The sequence below is a fragment of the Linepithema humile genome, chromosome 6, assembly GCF_040581485.1.
Source record: "Linepithema humile isolate Giens D197 chromosome 6, Lhum_UNIL_v1.0, whole genome shotgun sequence".
NCBI lineage: Eukaryota > Metazoa > Arthropoda > Insecta > Hymenoptera > Formicidae > Linepithema > Linepithema humile.
The window spans coordinates 8,172,827-8,196,321 of NC_090133.1; the positions used below are offsets into that span (position 1 = coordinate 8,172,827).

The window sequence follows — 23,495 nt, forward strand, 5'->3', positions numbered from 1 at the left end:
CTTTTTTTTTTATCGCAACTGTATCGATCGCTATATTTATTAAAAATTACGCAAATATTCTGGCTGTCGATATACCAGATTTCGCGCTTGATAACGCGATAAAAATATGAGTGCGTAATCAAATTTTCAGCTCATCCGAGAGTTGTGGATAAAAATATCGCGGAAACGCGAATCGTGTTCCAAATTTTTGCATTCGAACGACCGAAAAAGACCGAAAAAAGAATGCAAAAATTACAGAGCGTGGAGGAGTGTTGCGTCACAAAGTGCATCGTATAGTTGCGCACGGATTCCAGGGGATACTCGGCTGCGAGTTTGCGCTAGGTACGCTAAGGAAGCCCAGAGACGCCGCAATGCCAACATGTTGCCCGAAGGAAGTTTACCCTGTCGGAAGGTGACAAAAGCACATAAGCCTTAATTGGTCCGGCCCGTATGCACCGGGCAAATAGTATCGCTCTGTAAACGCGAGGCGCGCCGAGCGAGCCGGCCATAACCATAGTGTAATCGCTCTCCCATATCTGTCGTATCTGGCAGTTCGCGTCGCTACGAGTGCCGGTCGTGTAAACCGCCGGCCGAGGACGGTTGCCAATACCCTTTACTTAGCGATGCATCGCAGCAGAATTACGAGGCCTTTCGCACACAACATAGATTATCCATCCGGCGACCACGCCTACGGTAGCTCGAATATTATGTACGTATGTACACGCGCTCCGTATCATAGGCCATAGACGATGCCGCCTCCCCCCAACTCGAGTCCACGCCGCTCCCGATCCACCACAATCTGCAGCGAACCTGTCGGGCTAATATACCAATCGATAAGACGCTCTCTCACCAGGATCACGCGACGACGATCTGACCGAGTTGCATGCGTCTTTCTCTCGAGCGTATTATCGAATGTGCCGTGCTCACGTTCGCGTGCACGCCGAAAACAAGTACATTATATTTTGCAAATTAATTACGTCCGGTTAAATTTGTGGTTCCCGCGCGAAACACTGCTACAGAAAGTAAAATTTATTCGAAACGACTCAAAAGTTTTAGAAAAGGTCTAAATAATAAAAAAAATTGCTCACTATATTTTCTTAAAAAGAAACGTATAATTGTGTGAAAAATAACGCGATAATATCAAGGTGTAAATCACAGGTTTGATTCGCTTGCAGCGCGCGTCGGTTTCCAAGAAATGAATGGCACAGTCGTTAAATAACAGCACGCTTGGCAACAAAAGTTTTCGTTGTAACTCTTTTATTCCCATCAGCATACCGTGTAAAACCGTGTATGCATCGTTTCCATCAACTAATAAGCGTACATGAATGAGAGTAGATACACTTGTAGTATCGATAAATCGCGTCCCTTTGAATTCTGCGTAGTCGTGGTTCGCAGTACTTACGTTATTGACAGCATCGGGTATCCACATCAAAGCATGTATTTGCGTCGCATGATTATAGGTTAATAGTATAGATATGTGTTTGTAGGTGCGCGATACATGGCAGTAGGCATGGCGTAAAACGAGCAATATCATCTCGCGCGATAAACCGCATACGGTTTGGAAAATATATTGATTAATTCGTTCGTTATAATTTTATATGCTAATTTGTTTATTCGGTTCTGTTTAATGATTCACAGTCCAATAATGCAGCACTGATAACGCGAGACCAGAATAACTTATTTCTTCTCAAAGGATTTTTCTTCATATATAAATTGCACAGTTTGCGGTTTCACGTTCGCGATCGACGGTGATGAAACGAGTTTCAGATATACGTATGTCGATCAATCATAATTGTCAAAAAGACTTTTAAACGATCGACCTTTCAAAGTTTTAATTAACACCGCGCAGTCTGGCTTTATATTTTTAATTTAATCACAAATATTTCAAAAGGTTTATTAAGTTTGACAATCGATATCCGCTTTCTTCTCACGATATCCTCACAAGGTTCAGTCCATTCGATTCGCTTTTGCGATCTGCTACAAATTATTTGCGGCTAATTTGACAGGTGTCTCGCGCGAAAGATTTTGCCCGGGCGAAAGCAGCGGCTCTCTCTCTCTCTCTCTTCGAGAGAGTATATCGCGGTCTCATCTCCACGGAAAGAACAGCGGCAGCTGTGATGGATGGACTGTGTGTCCGATGTGATAGCGTAAATTTGCGCCTTCTCTCCCTCGAGTTTACTGCCATAAGATCGAACGGAAATTTCCCGCTCTAGCGAAGAAGGGCGCAAAATCCGCCCCATTCGATGCGACGTGGCGAAATGTCATTCTGTGTGCCAAGTCTGTCTTCCTGCGTTACCGAAGTTCGATTCTTCTCCGCTGAACGAGCATTCAGAATATCGCGGGATATTGCCAACTGTTCTTATACCATTTCTTCACCATCATTTCAGTCACGTTATCGTTACGACTTTTTGCGAGTAATTTCGCGTTGGGTTACAATTTGTCATATTGTAAAGTTCGCTCCTTTGTCCCTTTGTTAAACCGACACATTTGACTTTTTGATACAAATATCAAAAACATCTCTCACTCAATACTTTTCCATTTTATATTTTTGCACATTGATATCATGCAGATGATGTAAATTTAAATCAACCAGAATCGCTGTGGCACTTTTGTCACACCGCTTCCACAGCTTTGTACACGCGAATGCGTCTGCTTTTTGTGATGCAAAGCGGCGTCGAAACTAACGGATAAACAAGTAACTCGTTATAGTGACGCATGCTGGGATGACAAATATTGTGCGTGACGCGCGCTCACAGAAAACTTTTCCGCACCATTCCTATTCATGTAGGATCACTCTGCACATTCCGGCCCCCTTCTCTCTGTCCCTGTGTACTGCAGCTTTTTTCAAATGAGAGCAATTACCGCTAACAGAATAGTGCATGAACCCGCACCATAATCTCACACAAATTGTTGATTCCATCGGAACGAAAAAAAATAATATTCAGTGTGTAACACTCTCCAGAGGTATGCGTCTGATATAAATTGCTTGACTAGAGGGACATTTTTAATCCCGTCATTCGTCATCGTTATGAGGAAATGCGTTCTAATGAAAAACAGCGCAATTACGTCGTTCTAATTACAGTTAATTCCCACCGAGACACCGAGAGAAATTTAATCCGCAATACATTTGCTATGCTAAGACAGCTTTTTGCGATTCTTATTTTCGATTTTTTCGATTGTTTGTGAAAATCTGCATCTACATAGTTTTTATTTAGAAGGAAGTTTGATAATTTTCCATAATCATTTACACATCCCGACACATTCTCTCTTACGACCGAATAAAGATATTTTTTAGCGAAAGAAAACTTGGGTAGAAGATCGGTATTCCACTATAACTGGCGAAATGTTTTACGAAATCTGCGTTTTGAAATCCTGGCCTCGAAGAATAACTAGAGTCATTCCTTTCAACTCATTTTCTTTCACGACGTAATTGCAGGCGGTGCGCCTGTTCCGTTGCGTATGCAAAAAATAAATAGCCATAACGAGAACGGGAAAGTTTGCAGTTGTTGTAGCGCGCAGCTGCGTACTTTAAAGCTCGCAAGACAACTTGAAAGTGCTAATTCCGTTTCTTTTTTTCCCTTTCTTTTACACCGAAAGAGACGTAGCGCTCCAAGCGCGCCAGTTACATTCTTTTCTGGAGCGCGTACGGCGCGCTCTTCGCCCACACTCGGCTTTCGCGCGTGAATGAAATAGCACGCAAAGTCGCGTACAGCAGGTAGTACGTGAAATTCCACGCGAATAGAAATTCCCGTAGAAGAGAAACGCGCGGCGCGGGCGATTTATGCAATTTGTAAATTGACGCGCGAACCATGACGCATCCGGCGCGCGGTATCAGGAATTCCGAAGTACGTATTTTGCATAAATTTCAGGCACAGACTGTATCTTAAACAGCCGTTTATATTTTCCCTCGCGGAGCGCGCGCATACGCTCGCGCGCTGACTGTGCCCTATCTCCGGTCTTTTCAACGCGCATTCGTTTTGCATGTGCTCATTTCTTTTGCATGCAACCGACTTCTTCAAAGAGAGATCCCGGTCTCCGCGGAAGACGCTTTTCCTATTTCGCCGAGCGTGCTCTTTAACGAACCGAGTTTCCTTACAAAAACGTCCGGCCGTCATCGGACAATGTAAAGCATTCGAAAGGCACCGAACACACTTACGCCGCGCGAACGTGCTCGATAAAAGTATAAACTTGTTAGTCCGAAAGTATACCTTCGAAGCCGGATTCCCAGGCAGTTCTCCGGAGCTCCGAATGAAAAGACGAGGGTCTTCGACGCCGCTGAGAAATTATTAAACTTTTATCTGCCGCACTTCTCTCGCGATGGAAAAAGAACCGAGATCACGGACGCGAGATATTAAGTAACGATAAAACGACGTCCATTAAAATTAGAAATCTCATCGTTCGCGAGAGACCGCTCACATTTATATTCCCCATTCACGGGGAAAACTTTCGGACCCCGCGCGCGGGAAAATAGAAGTGCACGACGCTTCCGAGTTTACATTTTCAATAATAAACGCGCACCGAAAAGTTGATAGAAGAAATTTTGTAGAAGAAAAGTGGTCAAAAATAGACTGGTGTATTTTTGCGAGAGAAATTACAGCGGCGCGGCGCGACGGCAAGCTTTATTCTGGGAGCAAATTTTCAGATTCGTCGCATCAAGGACAAATGGCACGTTTTTGTCCCCGGACTTTCTAAGAAGGGGCTCTAAACACCCCCAAAATAAGCACGGGGGGTGAAGAAGAATAAAAACAAAAGCGAGAGGCCGGAGTGACGTATTGTACCCAGCTATTGTCCTCATCCTCGCAATATATCCTCTTCGCTTTCCTGAATCTTTTACTCCTTCATTCAGAAATGCTTCTGCCCCAGCATCAGGCCGTGCCATTGTCGCCTCGTAAACAATTTGCTACCGTATTCCCCGATCGCGACTATTCCCGCGAGTCCTTAAAAAACAAAGAGAAGAATTCGTGAAGAATGTCCAGAGACCTCTTCGCTCGGCCCTATACAGTTACTATAAATCGATATACAATATCCGGAGTATTATCTGCTCCAAGTTTTGATCAAAGTTTAATGAACGACCGTAGTGTTAATAGTAACCTAATTACGTTGTTGGAGTCTGAGCTAACAGAAATGGATGTCATGTTACGGTAAATTATTCCGTGCAAAGTTAAATTTGCAAAAATATTTTTGGACGCGTCGAGTGCTCATTTGAAAAGTTTACATTAGAAGTATTGCATTTATAGAACTTCAACCTGATATTTTATGTAGAACTTGGATTTTACAATTAAACGCGAAGCCGCTTCGTTCATCTCACAATCAGCTATAATCTGCAATTTCCGCTCGCTCTCGTAACAGTTCGGCGTCAATTCCGCGTTCTGACTGTCAGAGCCAGCAGTCTAGTCGGAGATGGTAGCATGATCCGGTAGCGTAATCCGCCGCTTGATTTTACGCTAAATTACATCAGTGGAATAAATGGAGCGCCAAAGACACCGCGTTAATTTCGCCGAAATTACGGCGACACTAGCTGGAGAACTCCTCGAGAAAGCGAGCGCGTTCGATCTTGACGTGTACATTCGATCGTTTGTGCGCGACTGAATCACACTACTACCGCGCGTGTGTGACGCTGCACGCACGATCGCTTCGACTAATCTTGCGAACGTCGCGGTGAAATGCGCGAAGTGCAAGCGGGAGTACAAGTCGGAATCGGAGTGCACTCCGACGTCGATTGACGCAACCGCGATGAAAAGAGGGATCGAAATTTTCCAGGCGAATCCTCTCAAGCGAGTCGCACGCTTTGCGGCGCTTTCCACACGATCGATGCATAGCGGGCGTGCATATATATACGCGCTATGTGCGATCGAGAGACGCGGGTCAACGAATTTCCCTTCAGCCCGCCGGGGCCAACTTCCTTCGGAAACTTGACTCGCATCGACGCTTCCTCCCGACATTTTCCACAGTTCCGCAGAGGACTCTGACGATAACTTTAAATATTTGAAGATCCGTGCTTTCCATCTGGTCGGCTTCCACTCGATACTCGGATGTTTATCCGCGCGAAAGTCTCTCCTTCGCCGTCCTCCTCGCGCTTTTCGAGCAAGAGACGCTTTTGTTAACGACGTGAATCGAGGGGGGGATTTCGGGCGGGCTGCTTCTTGTGTCTTTTGCGACGCCGGGGGTTCGAATAGACGTCGAATGCAAGTTTTTGTCCGCTTTCTGTATTTTCGCGGAGAACGCGCGCGCGACATCTTATGTTAGTATAAATCTTAAGCCGCATTAAAGCCGATCGCAAACAACGTAACTCCAAAGCAAACGCATACAGAGGAAAAGTGGAGACAGAGAAATGCGAAAAATGTGGAATGATGCTTGGTTGAGATATTTTTTTTCTTACAGCAGGAATATTTAATTTGCACGGAGAAATAGATAGTTCAGATTGAAACTTCTAACTACGTAAAGACGTATATAAAACAGCTGATGTAAAAGTTGAGCGTCGTCGAACGCTGCGGGCTGCTCGAACGAAATGCTCCTCTCTCGAATCGAAGTAAAGTCGTCAAATTTAATGCTACTTGTATTTCATGCACTCCCTTCGTCCACTCGAGCGAATAATCTCCGAATTCCCTTCACCGAATTATGGTACTCGATAAACAGTCGTTGAAACGAGAAACAGCAGAATCGGTGGAGGAAAGCAAAGTACCGGCGCATTCAAAGCAAATTCAATACTCCGCGGTGCAAGTGATTTAGCGAAACGGCAAACGGAAATCGAACGGGGGAAAAAAAAAAAAAAAAAAAACATGAAATCCAATTACGCAAATTCGAGCGATGTGACGAAGATGAAAGCGAAGGGAAGGAGCGTGTATCTCGCGGGGTAGCAAAATTTACCATGCGCGGCTAATAAGCTAAGTATTCGTCTCTGAATATCTCGCACGGGGTCGACGAAGAGGGATGGGAGGGGAGAGAGAGAGAGAGAGAGAGAAAGAGAGAATTCACGAGAGGACTCGAAAGCTGTCGCGTGAGATTACGAGTACGCGAATGAAGCTTGTTACTAGCGGAGCGGCACGACTCGCACGATATCGGGAAGCGCTCATCATTTTTGCTACGCTCTCGAGCGCGACTTTACGTTCGAGTTGCAGCTCCGCGGGATGAATAGTCGGCTTAGAGCGGAATTTTCATTGAGCCCACGGCATAATTCCCATTTGACTAACATCGCGAGGCTTTGCCGGAAAAGAGAAAAGAATGAGCGGAAAGGTCCTTTCTCTTTGCCATTTTGCAATCGCGATTTCCCCGGTGGGAAACTGTCGGGAAATTAATACCATTCGAGCGTACAAAGGGATATTTCGCGAAACGATTTCTTTCTCTTTCTCTCGGAAATATCGAATGCACTTATTTCACGACGTCTCGACTTGCTGACATTTTCCAGAGTTTTGCAGAATTTTCCTTACATCCTCGATGATGCCGTGGTCGTTGCAGTAACTTTTTTTTTTTCCCCTGGCCTCTTTGTCGTAGATTATATCATCGCCGAGTAAATTTGCTAAGGATATTACATTTTCATATGCAAACAAGGGGGCGTCGCGCGTTGTTCCGCGCGCGTTTGTCTCAAGCTGGCTTTATTCCGTGGAAAATTTCCTGTTTACCGGCTACAACCTCGCGGGAAAAAAAAGCTGGGTTGCCCTTTGATCTCGAGCCGTAGCCACGACCTACTTTTACCATGACTTTCCCGTTTCCGTACCGGAATTTTCTTTTCTAATTTCACGTCGGGAAAAACGCGCGCGACACGTAGACCGCGCACACCGGCGCGCGATAAGATCGTTACAAAATTATATTAATCTTGTTTTCGTACATATGTTATTATCAAAGAGCGGAGCGTAATAAAGTTTTCGCTGCGCATGAATTTTATTATAAGAAAAATTCTCGCCGATAGCGCAGTTTTCGTTAGTGGAGCCGTACGTCTCGCGTATCCGTCGGGCATATTAATTGGATCTGCGAGGCGCGCGCCTTGATAATTATCCCCGGTAATTAAAACGCGCGCCATAAAATTCACGGGATTTACATCCGCGAAACACGCGCTCGATTAATTAGAACAAATCCTCGACACAAATATTTCGCGCGCGGCACAATATTTCCCGTCGCGTTCGCACGGCCGAGCGCCCGTGCTTCTTTCCGCCGACGAGAACTTTTTCCCGACGTAAGTCTCCATTACGGAAATCCCGCGCTCGGATGACACGGTATTTCCATCCCAGAGGATTCCGAGAGCCAGAGGAGAGCCTCGCGCGTTGCAGCGTTCGGAAGGATCAGTAGGAATCACTTGACGGTCCTTGGGGAGCCAGCGGGATGATATCTCCTCGCGAATTGAGGGAAAAAGGAAAGGGTAGGCAGCGCGGGAGGCAAAACCACGACTATCGTAGTCGGAGCGTTCGTTTTGCGGGGTTGTAGACAGCATCGCGCGTGGTACGCGCGAGTACCATTAGAAGCGGGACGCGGGAAAGTAGCGTCGGGGCGTACGTCGGACGTCGGTGAGTTCCAGGCCGGAAAATGTAGTCGCCATTAGCGCTAATACTTGGTCCGAGACGCTCGGGGCGTGCCGGTTGTGCCATTCGTGAAGCTCTTGCGGCGGCAGGAGGAGAGAGAACGGAGGAAAATAGATTCGCCGGCTTCCGTTGCACGGTAGCAAGTATGCGCCGAGTAGTGCGTATATTACAGGCGAACTCTCCCTCTTTCGCCGAGAAGTAATCCCGTTTCGCATGACCGCCGGATGTAGTCCGAGAATGGAGAGCTCATTTCTCGTGGAGTGTATAAGAGAAAGCTTGGGCCAATAACTGCTAAGCTAACCTCGGCTAAATTTGGCAACGGGCTACGGGAGAAAGGTATAAACTAAGCGGAACTAAATCAAACACAAACGCTGTTGTAAATAACTTTTGCGATTAAATGAAAAATTCAATTTTATTATTTATTATCGGTGGACGATAATAGATGTATTTTCTAAATTCAATTGGCTTTTATAAATTGATCAAAATATCAACGCGACTATTTTGCAATCCTTATTCTAGTTATTATAAAAGGTATTTATAATAGAGACAGTTAAGAGAGACCGGTATTTATTTATTTAAGAAACAGATAAAATCAACTTAAATGTTAAAGTCTCCACTATTGAAATTGTAGATGATTCGATACGAACTTTAGAAACAAGTTTCCGTGGACTTTATCTCGACTGCGGATAAGAATCTCATAATATTTTTCTCATTAAGCTTAGCATACTAGTGTTCCAAGTTTCCATAATCACTTATTCATGTTCTTTACATGTCGATTATCTCTATTTAATCAAAGATAAGAATATCTTGAATGAAATATACTGAATTATAGATATACATAGATGTACTAAAAAATTAATATAATAAAACTCGACGTTGATCAACAGATACGACAAATAAATAAACGAACGCATTAGTTTGATTATTAACAAATAAATTGTTCGCTATCGTAGAAAAATATAACGTTGCGTTCGACACGTTTGAAACGGCGCGCGGCGTAAATTAATTCGTAAACTCGTTTATATGCAACATCACTAGCAGCCAAGGCTCTTTGGAGTGGACGTGTTCCCTCCTTTGTGGGTTTAGAATTCCATTCCTTTCGAGACTGTGCGAATCCTGGGAAAGGGACTCTCGGATTTCTATTCCGAAACATCAACGGCGGGATACAACGGCAACCTATCTCGCGTAAAGCGTCCCCGGCCTGCATTCCTAGGAGCTTGGTCTCCACGGCGCTTAGTTATCGGGATATACAGCGCGAAACAGGGCGCTCCGACAACCAACACACAAGCGACGAGAGAGACGTCGGTCCGAGAAACACATTCCAGTCGAGTGAGAGGTGACTTGAGTCCGGGGGCTTCAGATTCCATCGGCGCCTCCGGCGCACGGATAGCCCCGTTGGAGCACTTGGTCGTCCTTGTTGTCATCGTCATCGTCGCCGGCTGTATCTCGGCCGCATCTCTCGGCCGCGACAATAGCCAGAGAGGCGAGAAAAGGCAGCAGGTCCGAAGGAGCAAGTCTTAAGGATCGTTTGAAGAGATGGAAACTCAAAAACCATTACTGCCAGCTGGAGGCCGAAGGCGAAAGGGGGAGGGCGGGGAAGGGGAGAGAAAGCCATCAGAGCCATCAAAGCCACGCGCTAGTCGTGCAATCGGCCGGTTAGTATTGGTCCTGTCCGCCTCGTAGTTGGCAGTAAAGGGGAAAAGCATCGAGAGAAGGGTTGGCAACTGAACGATTTCGGGCTCTTAGAAATCGTTAATTGCTCCGTCCGCGCGCGAGAGGAGGCCGCGGAAAAGTTTTACGAGCGCTGGCATGACACGTCTCGCCGATCTCGAAAAAGCTTACAGCTTACGGTGGAGCCGAATAAATGCGCGCGCGCATACACCAGCAAAATATGTGATTCTGTCGTCGGTTTTCGACACGCTCGTCGGCGATGTTACGGCCGCCCGTTGACCAATTTTTCAGCAACGATCGGCCGCACCGCGATTCAACGAGCGACGACGTGATGTATGTCCGACTGTAAACGAACTTGGTAACTTTTTGCTTTTACGTGCTCCCACTGGCGCTCATTATCTTCCCTGCAACACGCAGCAGTCGCACGGCAGTGCACGATTTTTCGCACGAAACAGAACTTTTAAATATTGTAGGAATTACTTGGCAATAATGCGCATTTATTTCTAAAATTACATAGAAATTGTATAGAATATTCACCGTCAACGGGCGACTTTTTCTCTATTCATTTATTCGAACGTCTGAATGCCAGATTTTCAAAACTCGTAAAATTCACGATAGAAAATCCCGCGAATTTGTAAATAGGAGCTCGCGAAATTGTGAGGCTCCATTATTTATTTCTTCCGTATCCATCTTTGTCGAGCGAATACTCGAATGCACATATAAAAGTTATGATTCGCGATTCTCGGAAAATCTTAAGTCTTTTAAAGCTAGAGCGCGTCCTCGTTTTAAAAGCCCGTAGCTTCGGCGTTTGACGATCGTTAAAACTTTGCAGAATTGTTGGAAAGTTTATAAACTGGCGCTTATAGCTCGGCAGCGCGCCCATTATAACAATATCTGCCCGTTATTACGGAAATGTATTTAAACTGCTTGCCGATAGCGTACAAAGAAACACGCTACAATGATAAACGCGTGGCATCGGGATCATTTCGTGTCGTAGCTAACTAATTCGCCGGCCACTAATTACAACATAACTCCACCGATGCTCTTTATGCGCACACAGGCGCACCGCACGATTTTCATACTTCAGGCATCGCGTGCGACTATATAATTAGGAGCAAACGTGCAGTTAAAGACAATTGGACGCCAGGGATGATTACAAGAAACTTGTTATAGCTTCCGTTGCGAGCGTGCCGGACTAACGGGCGGTATCGTTCCTCGACGATTACGCTTATACCGCTGTTTGAGTGAATCTTACCGTAAACGAGGAGCATCCGGAAACTTATAAAGAAAACTTTCCGTCCGAATAAACCAAAAAAATCAATCGTATGCCGGGCGAATTAAGGAGCCGGGAAGAAAAAGCGATTCGGTTCGAAAACGTAAACTTTTCCCAGAAAGCAAAAAGACTTCTGTTAAAGTATAGCCAATTGAAAGTTTTGCACAATGGGAGAGCTAATTAATCTAACGCGGGCACGATATCAATTTTTTTTTTTTTTTATAGAAAACTTAACATAAGCGATAAAACTGAATTTTCGCACAATGAAGATAATCGACTTTTGTGAAAAAACTTGAACAAGATTACAATAAAGTGCTGTATTTGAATTTGAGCTTTTCTCGTCTAAATTTCTGACTTTCAATATCGAATATTGTGTCTAGACAAAAATTAAATTTGAAAAAGTTCGCTCATCTGGAAAGTCGAGTCGATTGACTGCGCTGTTTTTATAATATAACCCATTTTTAAAAGTTAGGAGTGAAAACGAGCGAATGGAAAAGCCGCGCCGAAGAAGGATCTATGCAGATCGCGACCAGACGCATCCTGCGAATGGCCACGAGTCCCGGGCACGGCCCGACATTTACATAGAAAATCGACATTAAGTCAATTCCCAGGAATATGCGATCGGGCGAAAAAAACGATCGGCGCAGCCGCCGCCGCCTGCGGGAGCATTATCTCGACCTATATATGATCGAATACGTCCGCGGGGTACCAGCGTCATTTCCATAATTATCGCGCTAGGTGTTAGGAGCTTTTCAGCGGGCGGAATTCGAAGGACGGATACGCCCGCGCGTACCCGTGAAGAGCGACAACAATAACTTTGGCATTTCGTCATTGAACTTCCCGCGATTTTGCGAAGGTCCTTTTGCATTTATCTCTTTTTTATACCCGCCGCCTTCGCGAATCGATATCACTCGATCTCGTGGAACACCGACCACGGCCGGATGCAGGCTCGGTCGATTCTACGAGTCACCCGTCAGCCCAGCCGGGTACCTGCTTTCGCCCAGATGTACACGCCTTCCGCCCTTTCGAATACCCCGAGACCCCGGGTATTTGCATAGCCGCGTGTATTTCGTCCCGAAAGAGCTTTTCGCCCGACTGATCCTCTCGCCGTCTCGTGTCTCACCGTCTCTCCGACCACCCCGGTCTGTGTTTCCCGTTCGTATCCGCGATGATGAAATCTTCGGTGTTACGGCGCCGTAAAAGCGAAATGAAACTATCGAATTTTTTCACGGACTTGGCGAACCCGGATGCGGAGAGAGCCCGGTACTACGTCGACGGTGGTTGCAAATACACATTTCTCCACGCGAGATGCAATCTCGTATACGTCGCTCATGAATCCCGTCTTCATGGTGATGGCGACTTACGTCACGGTGAAATTGTTTTAAATGCGAGAGTGCGCGGATGCGCGGGGCACAATACCGGGGAGTTACGATGTCGACGTTTGTGCGAAATCAGTCCATGAATCTTCGTACTCGCGTGTACGTGCCACGTAAGTCATCTTTTGTATGCATCACGCTTCTTCCCTTTCTCTTTTCTCACTTTATACGAGAATGCACAGAATAACACGACACAGGAAAGGAAGGCACGATTCTTTTTTATTATGCAATACGTCATTCGCGCGCAAATATTTACGTCGCGTAAATTATACGATTAGAGAACGAATGCTTTTTATATAGAGGTTAAAAATGACTTTATTAACACTTGGATAAGTTTAGATAAAAAATTATAGAAAATTAAATTGACATAAATGCAATTGCGTGCTATATTCGTACGACATATCAGTGTATTCATTTTTTTAACAGCATGCTTGATGTTTTAAATTATTATGTATTTCCATTTGACCTACATTTTATTTTCGTTTCAATATCTTCCCTCATCTAAATGTCAATCTCAGTAGCGAAGATACGTAAACCATATATATTGTATGTTTAATATATTATTCAGAATATCGGCCATACATCGCTCGTTTAATAGGCAAGAATGTCAATTCAAATGTCAAATAATACGAAGATTAAGATAAAAATACTTTACACTAAAATATCATTAATATCTTCCCGACCTTTTTGTATCTTGCAACGAAACGTGCTATGATGCTCATTTATATCCCTTTATATCCGGACGCTGACGTTAACATCGTTACAGTCGTCGTTACTGCCAAGCAGTCGAAAGGATTGAACTTACATTTAAATTTTAAACGACATTCGTTGAATCTTGAGGATCGATTGCTAGCTCCTTGATGATCTCTCGTCCGCATTAAAGCGAACAATTCTTGAAGAGAACATTCTGAAATTTTTCGCAAGCTATTCATACATTTATTCCGCTTCATATTAACCTTTCCAGTTTCAAATATTTGTTATACGATGAAAATCCAAGCGTGTTATTTAATCAATAATAACCGGAACTCGCACCCGTTCAATTAACAGTATCATAAAACATATAACAATAATAATCGGATTATATTTTATAGCCTGTCAGCGACAAAGTTACATTGATAATTTAACCCGATATTTATTAAATTATACAGCATATACTGTAACTGATATTGATATATCTCTCCAACATTTCAAATGGAGAGGAATAAAATTAAATATAAGTTGCTTTTTTTGTACGAGAAACTTCTAATTTGAACATTGACCTTTACAAGAACCCGGAAATTGGAGCGCATTTGGCGATTAGTCAAGCAGTATAGTTAGGATGAAACATCGCGCTCTATTATTGAGAATCATGATTTTCGAACCGGATATGCATGCCTGATGAATGTGTTCATAGTTCGCGCGTTAATTAACTCGCTCGACTAGCCGGCTGTCTTGTAATTTTGCAAAACACATGCTCTTAATTATCAAGCGACTAATCTCGCCGAAACTCACCGCTAGTTAACGAACTAACATCTGGATCGTTGAATCCGCACAACAGTCTACTTTGCTTGTTACATAGATCGCTCATTGCGATGTTGCACGTAGCGTTACACGTCGTTCTTTTGCCTCTCGCATTTCTAAGTGATACAAATCTAAGTTTACGACGTCCGATTTTAGCACGCCGCTTGCATATAAAAGAATTCTATATTAAAAGTTCCATTTAAAAATTGAAGAATCTCTCGGGATTTATAAGAAGGTTTCTAAAGATATTTGTAGATAAATAAAAATACGATAATTTATTTTATTTAATAATTTTCAGGATAATACAGTTCTTAGCTTTCCTATTATGCGGCACTTTGGTTAATTCAATTTGAAGTAAATTGAAAAATAAATAATAACGAGAGGGGCTGCAAGTTTTAACAAGAAACGCTATTCTCTAAAGGGGAATGGTGAAGCGGAATGGATCGCGCGCTGATGTTTCCGCGAGTACCTAACTATCGGCCATTCATTACGACGGTCGCTTCAGTAGCTCGGAGCCGAACTGGCGTTGCCGCAATTCATACTGTGACACGATGCTTGATAACAAAGGGGGCCCGGGGATCTTCGTCCTTATTAATAGACGGTCACGCCGAGTCCGTGCCATAACTAAGGGCGGAATGGTTAAAACCACCCACTCTCTCTCTCTCTCTCTCGAACGGAGATCGGGAATAATGTACGACGAGCGTTCTCCGGCTTTAAGCTCGCTTGATCCCAGTGGGAGGAAAGCGGCAGTGCAATAATTAGAAGTGCATCACTGAACGGCGCGTACACGTATGTGTGTACGTGTGCGTTAATCTCTGCTTGTCATTAGCACATGAGTCGTCGACCGATGATGCGATTAATTATGACGCTAGAGAGTCCTACAATTAATCCCTCGAATCCCGCTGCTTGAATGCGTCCCTGCGCAATGCGTTATTCGTGTGCGACAGAGAAAGAACATTTTCACGTTTACGACGCTTCCGCGACACGCTGTGATCGATTGTGACGTATAGCGTTCATTAAAGTGCGAGAAAAAGAACGGTACTGTCTCTCTTTTCAGTTTGACTTCGTCTACTTCAAACCGTTTTCGACCTCGCATTCCGAGCGTGCCTATCGTCTACGATCTCTACTCTAATGCTCTATGTGAGCGCTAAACGCGAGCTGCGCTATGTGATTAATTAATTCCACACTTGTGACGTATTCGATCCTTTAAAGTGATAAGCCTTTGTTACTAATTAATTAGCAAACCGAGCTAAACGCAATTAACCACCATGATACGTTAAAATTTCTGCATAAACATGCGATGCAATAGCGGAGAATCGATGGACTATAAACGCGAAACGAAAACTTGCTCTCACTTTGCGTTTGTTATTTCTACAAATGAATGTAGCGTGCCTGTATTTTATATCAATATCGTGGAAAATGGAATGTTCCCGAGCTCCGCGACGCAGAAAATATACGGCACATCGGACGATCACGATCGCGCGTTTGTCTCGCCAAGATAAATAAAAATAAGACTCACCTACGCTGCCACCCACGAAGACCGCGCTCTTCTCTCCCCGTGCACGTAGTAGCACTAACTGTGAACTGGAGAATCGCCGCTCACTGATCACTTGTCAAACACGCTGCCTCCCCACGCGGAGCCTTCACAACACTCGTGTTAATCGCGCCCTTTGTCATCTCAGACGCGAGAGCAGTTCTCTCCGCCCGGCAAACGATCTATCGTTGGAATTTCGTCGAATTCAACGAGATTCCCCCTGGCGATTCTACTCGCGCGGAAAATTCGCGCGATTGATCCGGAAACTCTCCGTGCACAGCGGTATGCTACGATCGCGCCGAGAGAACGGGAGCGAAAGGGAGAGAGAGACTAGTCGCGCGCGCGGCAAAGGCGCGTGCGGTCCGGACACGGAACGTGAGTGCCGCTTGGTAGAAGCGACTGAACCGCCAGGCCGGCGGAGCGCGCAGGTCCTACAGAACGTCCCACGTCGAGGCTCCGGTGGCAGAGCCACGGACAGGTACTCGTCGGTCGGCGAGGGAAAATACTGCCGCCGTGCAACCCCCGAAATGTCGCCAAGAATTCGCCGCTTAATACGTTCGCTCTGAACAGAGGAGGTCAGGCTTACAAATAAGGGCCGAAAATGCGGGAACACGACCGGAGTCGGATGGATGGATGAAAATATTTCAACGTGTTCTGGAAATGAAATTTCTCCGAGAATTACTTTAATCCCTCCGGTACTAAAAATATACCGCGGTACACGATATTATAAGGGAGAGAATATTTATTTAGGATTCTCTCTTGCTCTGCATCATATTTTATGCAATATAATGAGATGCGATTAAGAGGCAAAATTATTTTATTAGAACTTTGCTGCGGTCTCTGTAGCGGCTCTGATATTTGTCGAACGCTTAATAAAGTTAACACGAAATCAGTCGAAAGCAAAAAAAGGTACTGAAATAGAAAAACTATGTTAATAATATGTGAGGAATTTGATGGGAGTATGAAACGGTATGTAAAAGAGCAGTAGAATCACGACGAAATTTAGTGAATTACGGATTAATTGGTGAATGGAAAGAATTTAATTTTACGTAATCAATTTGCAACGATAATTGCGATGAAAATGGTAACGGATTAAGCTTCGCTTCGAGTAACAACTTATAAAGCAAGTTCCACGTTGCCGCGGTATTTCCGAGGTCTATAGAATTTCGATTTAATTAATTAGTGCAACAATTCGGTGACAGATGTTACGGTTGACGATCGATGTAATAACGAGTATCACGCGATGTGCACAAGTCCGGCGCACATTTCACGAAACTCACCCTAATACTTCTATCTCTTCGCCGGGACCTTCGAGTGCCGAAAGCGGTTTCTATAAAATATTGCAGGTAACGCTGCCATTTTTCTGGACATCCAATTATATCCGGCACGCATTCACGGCAAAATTCTCGTGCTCTCCGTGATTATCGCATTTCTACGAATGTTCTGAAAAGGCTCTTCGCAATTAGTCAGTCGATCGATATCACGACTGCCGTCCATTTGCAAAGACGCGAAAACAAATTCGCACCATCACGTTCCGAAAGAGAAAAAATATGTTATTCGCTAATTTATTGTAAATATAACACTCGTATAATGTATTCACAGTACACGTGCTGCGAATCACACGATAAAGATACTATTTATTCAGCGAGATAATATCGCCACGACGTAGATATTTGAACACCGAATGCGCGATGTTTACGAAACTGCTGCTCCGTCGCATAAATCTCGCATAAATGAATTAGCCATTTCGAATTGCTGTTCATTCGCGCGTGTATCCTTTCCTGTAAAATTCGAGGAGCTTATTACTAGCTAATACTACTTCGCTCCTTATTTATGGCCGGACAAGGGCGCACGCCGCGTCGGTGTAATACGTGTGGCATGCGAATATCGAGTTGCGCGATTCACCATGCATAATATTAGCACGATATTATAGTTCCGTCGTGGATTACGGGAGGGGCCGAGCCGAATACCTAATAAGGGTTTTACGACTGTCTAGGAAATCCGTGATTAGGTTCTCAACTATGCGAGCCGAGTCGTAACGTAACCATCACTTGCGCGCGTTTGAGCATTCGTAGCTCATCGACATGCCGGCGGGCTCTCTGTTCCGATATATTGATCCGCAACGGAGATGAAGCTTCTGACGTATTATCAGTAGGACGTATTCAACTAAAGATATAAATAAATGTCTAATTTTCGCTGAGGAAAAATTGATGTCAATAAATCTGTTCTTAGAATGCGATACGTGCCCTTTGGAACACCCTATATATGTCCGCTCGAAGCACGCGCTTTTATCGCAAGCATACCTGACTGCTAAATTAAAAGTTAATCGACTCGGAAGTAAATTTCGTTAAATCGCGTCGCTGGCGGATTTCTTTTGTGGCAAGAGCAGAGACGAGCTTGCAAGAATTGTAAAGCTTTTATTCCCGTAATTTGTTCATGGCACACGCGTACCGTTCGCATTTAGATTCCGTGCCAGAGTTCACTTTGCGAGTCTCATTCCGCGTTCTTTACTCCCGTCGAAAGTAAAATAAGGAGCGGAACTTGTAGCATTCGCGACGACGAAATCATCGTTTCTTTCATCCGTTTTATTTCACGCTGATTCTTCGCACAAAGATGTTCAATTTATTGATTAAGTAAGTCAACTGTCGACGTATCTGCAATTGAAAAATTCAGACTGCTTTAATATAACTTAATTGATAATTATTTTAATGTTTTAACTGATGCTAAAATAATTCAAAGTTGAAATGTCAAAAGTCACGTCAAATATATTCAAATTGAAGTAAGGAGTTATTAATTATGTGGTATAATAAAAATATAAAGCTTCTGCATTTTTCCAAACCTTTATTTTTACATTTATACCGACCACAACTATTTTTAAAATGTATAAAAACTGTGTAACTCTTTGGAGTCATTAAGCTCTGTCAATTATATCGAAATTCTAAAAATAAGGTGCTAAAGTCGCAAAATTGGTTTGAAAAAAAAAATCCAGATAACCAACATGAGAGATTTTTGTTAGGTCACGGAATATGAGCGGAAAAATTTTGCCGATCGCGAACGATACGCCATAAAAGCGTGGCCCATATGAAAATCCCAATAATACCCGTCGTCCGCCTGGTAATTGGGCAACGGAGCATTTCGCGCGGAAATTGCCTAGAAATTGTAGAGAATACGGCGTGATCTTACGGTCCGTCGGTTACGTTTGCGCGGGAGCTGTTTCACCCGCGGCTTATTATTGGATTTTCGTCAAGTTCGAATATTCATTTAATAAGATTATTCCGGAGCGAGCGCCGCCAAGTCGGTTCTTTGTTCCGCGGTTTTCCGGCGGTGACAGTGTCGGGAGTCGCATTTATCGATTCGCGTGCGCGCGTTTACGTTTTTTTTTTTTCTCGCGTATGATTTATTAATGCGCGTACCACGAGGCGTTTTGCGTGATACTTCGTCTCAATTAATGTCACCCACTCTCTCAGTTGGCGGCTTTAAAAATGATTGAGATGGGCAGCCGCTTAGGCTGCCAAAAAATAAAGCGTTCAGCTCGGCTTAATTGCAATTTGAACACTTTTATAAAATATCATTATTTTCTTAATTTAATTTTCAGTGTGTCTAATTTTTTTGCAATTTAAGCTTTTTCATTTAAAAGTCGAGTGTAAAAAGAAAGAGTCACGAATAAAAATACGCGTGTTGCGCATGATAGTAGAGAAACGTATGCGCGAGTAATAAAATTAAGATCTTTACGGAAAGAGGACGATCATTATCGTAGCGTCAGAGCACGTCACGGCGCTCTAATGATTTTATGTACATCGCCGACTCACGAGTCTTGCTTCACGCGTCGTAATTAAAATGTAACGATCTCCCGCTGTGCACATCGGCACCTGACTGCACGTATCGTGAGCCGTCGCAAATTACGACTGCTGTCGATACTGTCATCTGCTTTAGTTTCCGAAACGATGAAAGAAACTCATCTGAGAGAGCGACGTTGCAATTATGTGATAATCTGCTTCAGTTGCATGTGAACTTTTTATAACATAATCTATGCGAATATTTTTACAATCGCACTTTTTATAAATTGAATGCTAGAAATAATTTCTTATTTTTGTCTTTTTTAGACGATTCCAAAATATAACATCGTCAAATGATCAGAAGCCAAAGAATGATGGGAAATCGATATCTCTGAAGTAAGTCGAATTATTTTATTAATTAAATAAAGTAAATTTTAGCCTGTTTTTTTTAGAATTTAATTTTTGATATGTTTATTGCTAAGTAATTGATTTTTGAAAATAAGTTCAGAGAAACCTGCGATTTGGACAAAATTATAAACTGTCATGATATAAATTATGCATTAATTTGAAAGAAATGGTCAAACAATGGTCGATAATTCGATGAGAATGTGTAAATATTTCGCGAATAATAGTGCGCACGAAGTGGTTTATTTATGACTGTTACATCAATACTTCATCATTCTACGAAAATATACTTGTTTTTAAGAATTTTTAGACAATTCACGTACAAAGAAAGATTCAATTAATCCAATCAACTTGTTTTTGGCAAATAAATCCGATACGATAATCAAGAATTGATCGTATAAATTTGTCTCTAACTTTCGCGAAATCGTCGCCGCACACTCTCGTCCAAAGTGGAATGTCGCGGTGTCGGGAAATTAATTTTCGATAACAACAATTTGGCTACGCAAAAGCGTCACGATAAATAATTGCGCGCGCGCAGGCGTGATTATATATATATATATATTTGTACTATACATGTGTACATTGTTTAATCAGCGGTTATTGTGTCGCCCGGTGATATCGGTCCCCGCGATGTTACACGCGCATTACACGCTGCAGACCAATCGCGCATCGCGTAAAACGACGTGCACCGTCGATCGTATGTAATCCACAAACGTACAGTGATCCGGTTAATTCCAACCATATACATTTGTTCTCGCAGTTAATCGAGATAATTCGAACGCTTAATAAAAAATTATGGGTACGCGCACTTTGTGCCCTGTCAAAGTAGGGAACGAGTCAAGATTAATGTCACGATAAATGTCACGATACGCGTACGCAATGTACACGGCAGTTAATTAATTTACAGCTAACGCAAGATCGCGCGGTGGATAATGGGGACCCCGCAGGCTGCTTTATTCGACACGATACGCATCTCCGGCTATTAAGCGCGGCCGCTTTATTTCGCGCAATTTCACTAATAATCTCCTTTTACGGATGCCGCCTTAAAGTAACGAGGAGGGGAAGGGGGGGGGGGGTAGAGTCCAGGAAACTTGGCGCACCGTCGGAAAGACCTGTTAGACAAGCGCCGATGCGCCGAGAGACGATCGCGTCGCGCTGCATCTCGGCGGTGCAAACATGCAGCGAGAGTCTCGAGTCGCGTTGCAGCGGAAATGCTTTACCGTCTAACGCGCCGAAGGCGGTGGGCGAAATTTATACGTTACGCAACGTCATCGTTTACCTTGGCGGAAGAGCGTAGGTGGAGCGGCACTAAAGTTAGCTCGCACCCGCCGCTAGTCAAGTTTCCCACGGAATTAAATGGCACGAGAGAGAGAGAGAGGGAGGGAGGGAGGGAGGGAGAGAGGACGGTAAATCGTTTGCGATCGTTCGTCACCGAAACACGTTCCTGTTCGTTGTTATTCCGCGATAACGTATCTTCGCGTCGCCGTAGATTCTCGTGTAGTCGGCGAATCGGCAAAAAGTAGATCGTTATTCCGAAATGCCGATACCGAGTGAGCTTTGCGGATCCGTACTCGGTTGAAATTTGCAATGCGGTTTGAAGGGAAGCGCGCTTGCCGGAAAATAACGCCGTAACGCGTTTAAAACGTACGTTTACCGTGTAAAATCGTACGGAGCGGAGCGACTGCTAACCCTTAGTAAGTAAGAACCAGCTGGAATTAAGCTTCATCACGAAAATTCCGGCACGTATTTTGCCCGGTATGAAGGACCATGGGGGCGGAATTTTCGGGTAGACGTTTGTAAACGGCTTTAAACGACGTAAAGGCGCGAGCGCGCGAGCGGGGCTGAGCTCCGCTTGATGAACGAGCTTAACTCATTTAACATCGCTTACTGCTGGACTGACGGTCAAACTGAGATACCGTAAGGCTTTCTGGGACACGTGCGAGCGAGTTCTATGAAGCCTCATGCGGGCGTGTGTGTGCACGATTCCGCCCCCCCCAAGCCGGGGCGAGCGCGCGCCAAATCCCGAATTCTGACCGTGTCTCAGCTGTACAAATTCTCCTCTTAATCACGACCCTCTTTAACCCTTTCAGTATCAAGTCTGCTTATTAAGGGATAAATTCACTCGGGGTTTCTTTACGGCTTGTTCTACGACTATTTAATCGTAAATGAAACTAATTGAAATTGCAGCTTGCAAGTATCTGCGAGCTGGAGCGTGCTTCACTTCAGAAATATGTCTGTGTATTGCAAGTAAAATATTGCTATAATATGTTCATCGCGGTGGACGCTGGCAGCGTAGTAATATCAGAGCAGTAGTTATTTTGGAATTTCGAGGACTCTTTGCACCGCAAATTCGGATTCAGGTCGCGATGTTTGCGCACGCGGCCGCGGACGAACGTTCCGGACGCTTTTTGAAACTTGCCGTGAGGGCCCTCCGCCTCGCAAAATCGAATTTAAGTCGCGACGGTCGCGCTTGCTGTGTCCGCTGAATTATATTAAAAATCGGACGATTTACGGTTTCCTCGAAGACGATGGCCGCGAGTAGTCGCGACTCGCGCGAGGTAACAAATAGCCGGATCGCGATGGCGGTGGTTTTCGCCCTCGGCCGATGTAATATCGCTCGTTTATCACGCGTATTAAGGCCAGCGGCGAGTGCCGGTACGCAGCCGCGCGCGGGTCGGTGACAGACGCGAAATTTATCGCGCCTGTACATTCTTATGCGGGCCCTCGCTTTTTAGACAATGGCGACCGTCTAGCTGCCGCTCGCAATGCCTCGCCTGCTTCTATCAACGCGCCTCGTGCATTTCTGAAATATAGAGTCTACATTTTTATTCTAATTTCTCGAGGGCGATGCGTAATTTTTCATACGCGCCTTCACGTCCGTAATTCAACGCCGCTTTATAATTAATTCTATGGATGCATAATTATTCCGTGAGACATTCCCGGCTGCGCGCGACCCGAGTTTTCATCGACGGGGGGTTCGGCTTGCGAAAGGACGCTGGCGTCAGGAAGAGGAAGGAGGCTCGATCTCTTACACGGGAGATTATTGGTACGGCGGGATTAATCGCCTCGGCCGGGTCACGTATAATTAAATTAAACTTCTCAAGAATTTCACTTAGCGGCGGCAGACAGGACGCCGATGTGTTACCGATCCCGGCAATGAGCGTGCAACGAACTTGGCGCGTACATCAGGTGAGCCACGTGTCCCGGCATAAAATCGCGCGCGCGGCTCCTCTCTCGCGCCTCCCGCCTCTCGCCTCCGCCGCCTCCGCCGCCTGTTCCCGGACGGGAATATTAATGGACTCGAGATGAAATACCGTGGATGTCGGACGTCCACCGCGCGCCGGTAATAAAGAGCGAATACAGACGATCGTTAAATTGCAATCATCGGTGGAACGTTACCTGTCTCGTTGAAGGCGTTATTCTTTCGCGGCATTAAATGCCCCGAGGCTCTTTCTTCACGCGCGACAG

The 23,495-nt window shown here is 44.5% G+C and overlaps 2 protein-coding genes across 2 annotated transcripts in view; one reads left to right on the forward strand and one right to left on the reverse strand.

Moving 5' to 3' along the window:
* Nucleotides 1-16,265, reverse strand: part of LOC105678328 (opioid-binding protein/cell adhesion molecule homolog) — a 176,045-nt gene extending 159,780 nt beyond the window's left edge. The window contains exon 1 of the mRNA XM_067357957.1: nt 15,832-16,265. The gene's annotated coding sequence lies outside the window, so the exon portion shown is untranslated. The remainder of the gene's footprint in view (nt 1-15,831) is intronic.
* STUB1 (STIP1 homology and U-box containing protein 1) overlaps nt 1-23,495 on the forward strand; it is a 215,695-nt gene that overhangs the window by 51,338 nt on the left and 140,862 nt on the right. Inside the window, exon 3 of the mRNA XM_012377447.2 lies at nt 19,950-20,018. The gene's annotated coding sequence lies outside the window, so the exon portion shown is untranslated. The remainder of the gene's footprint in view (nt 1-19,949; nt 20,019-23,495) is intronic.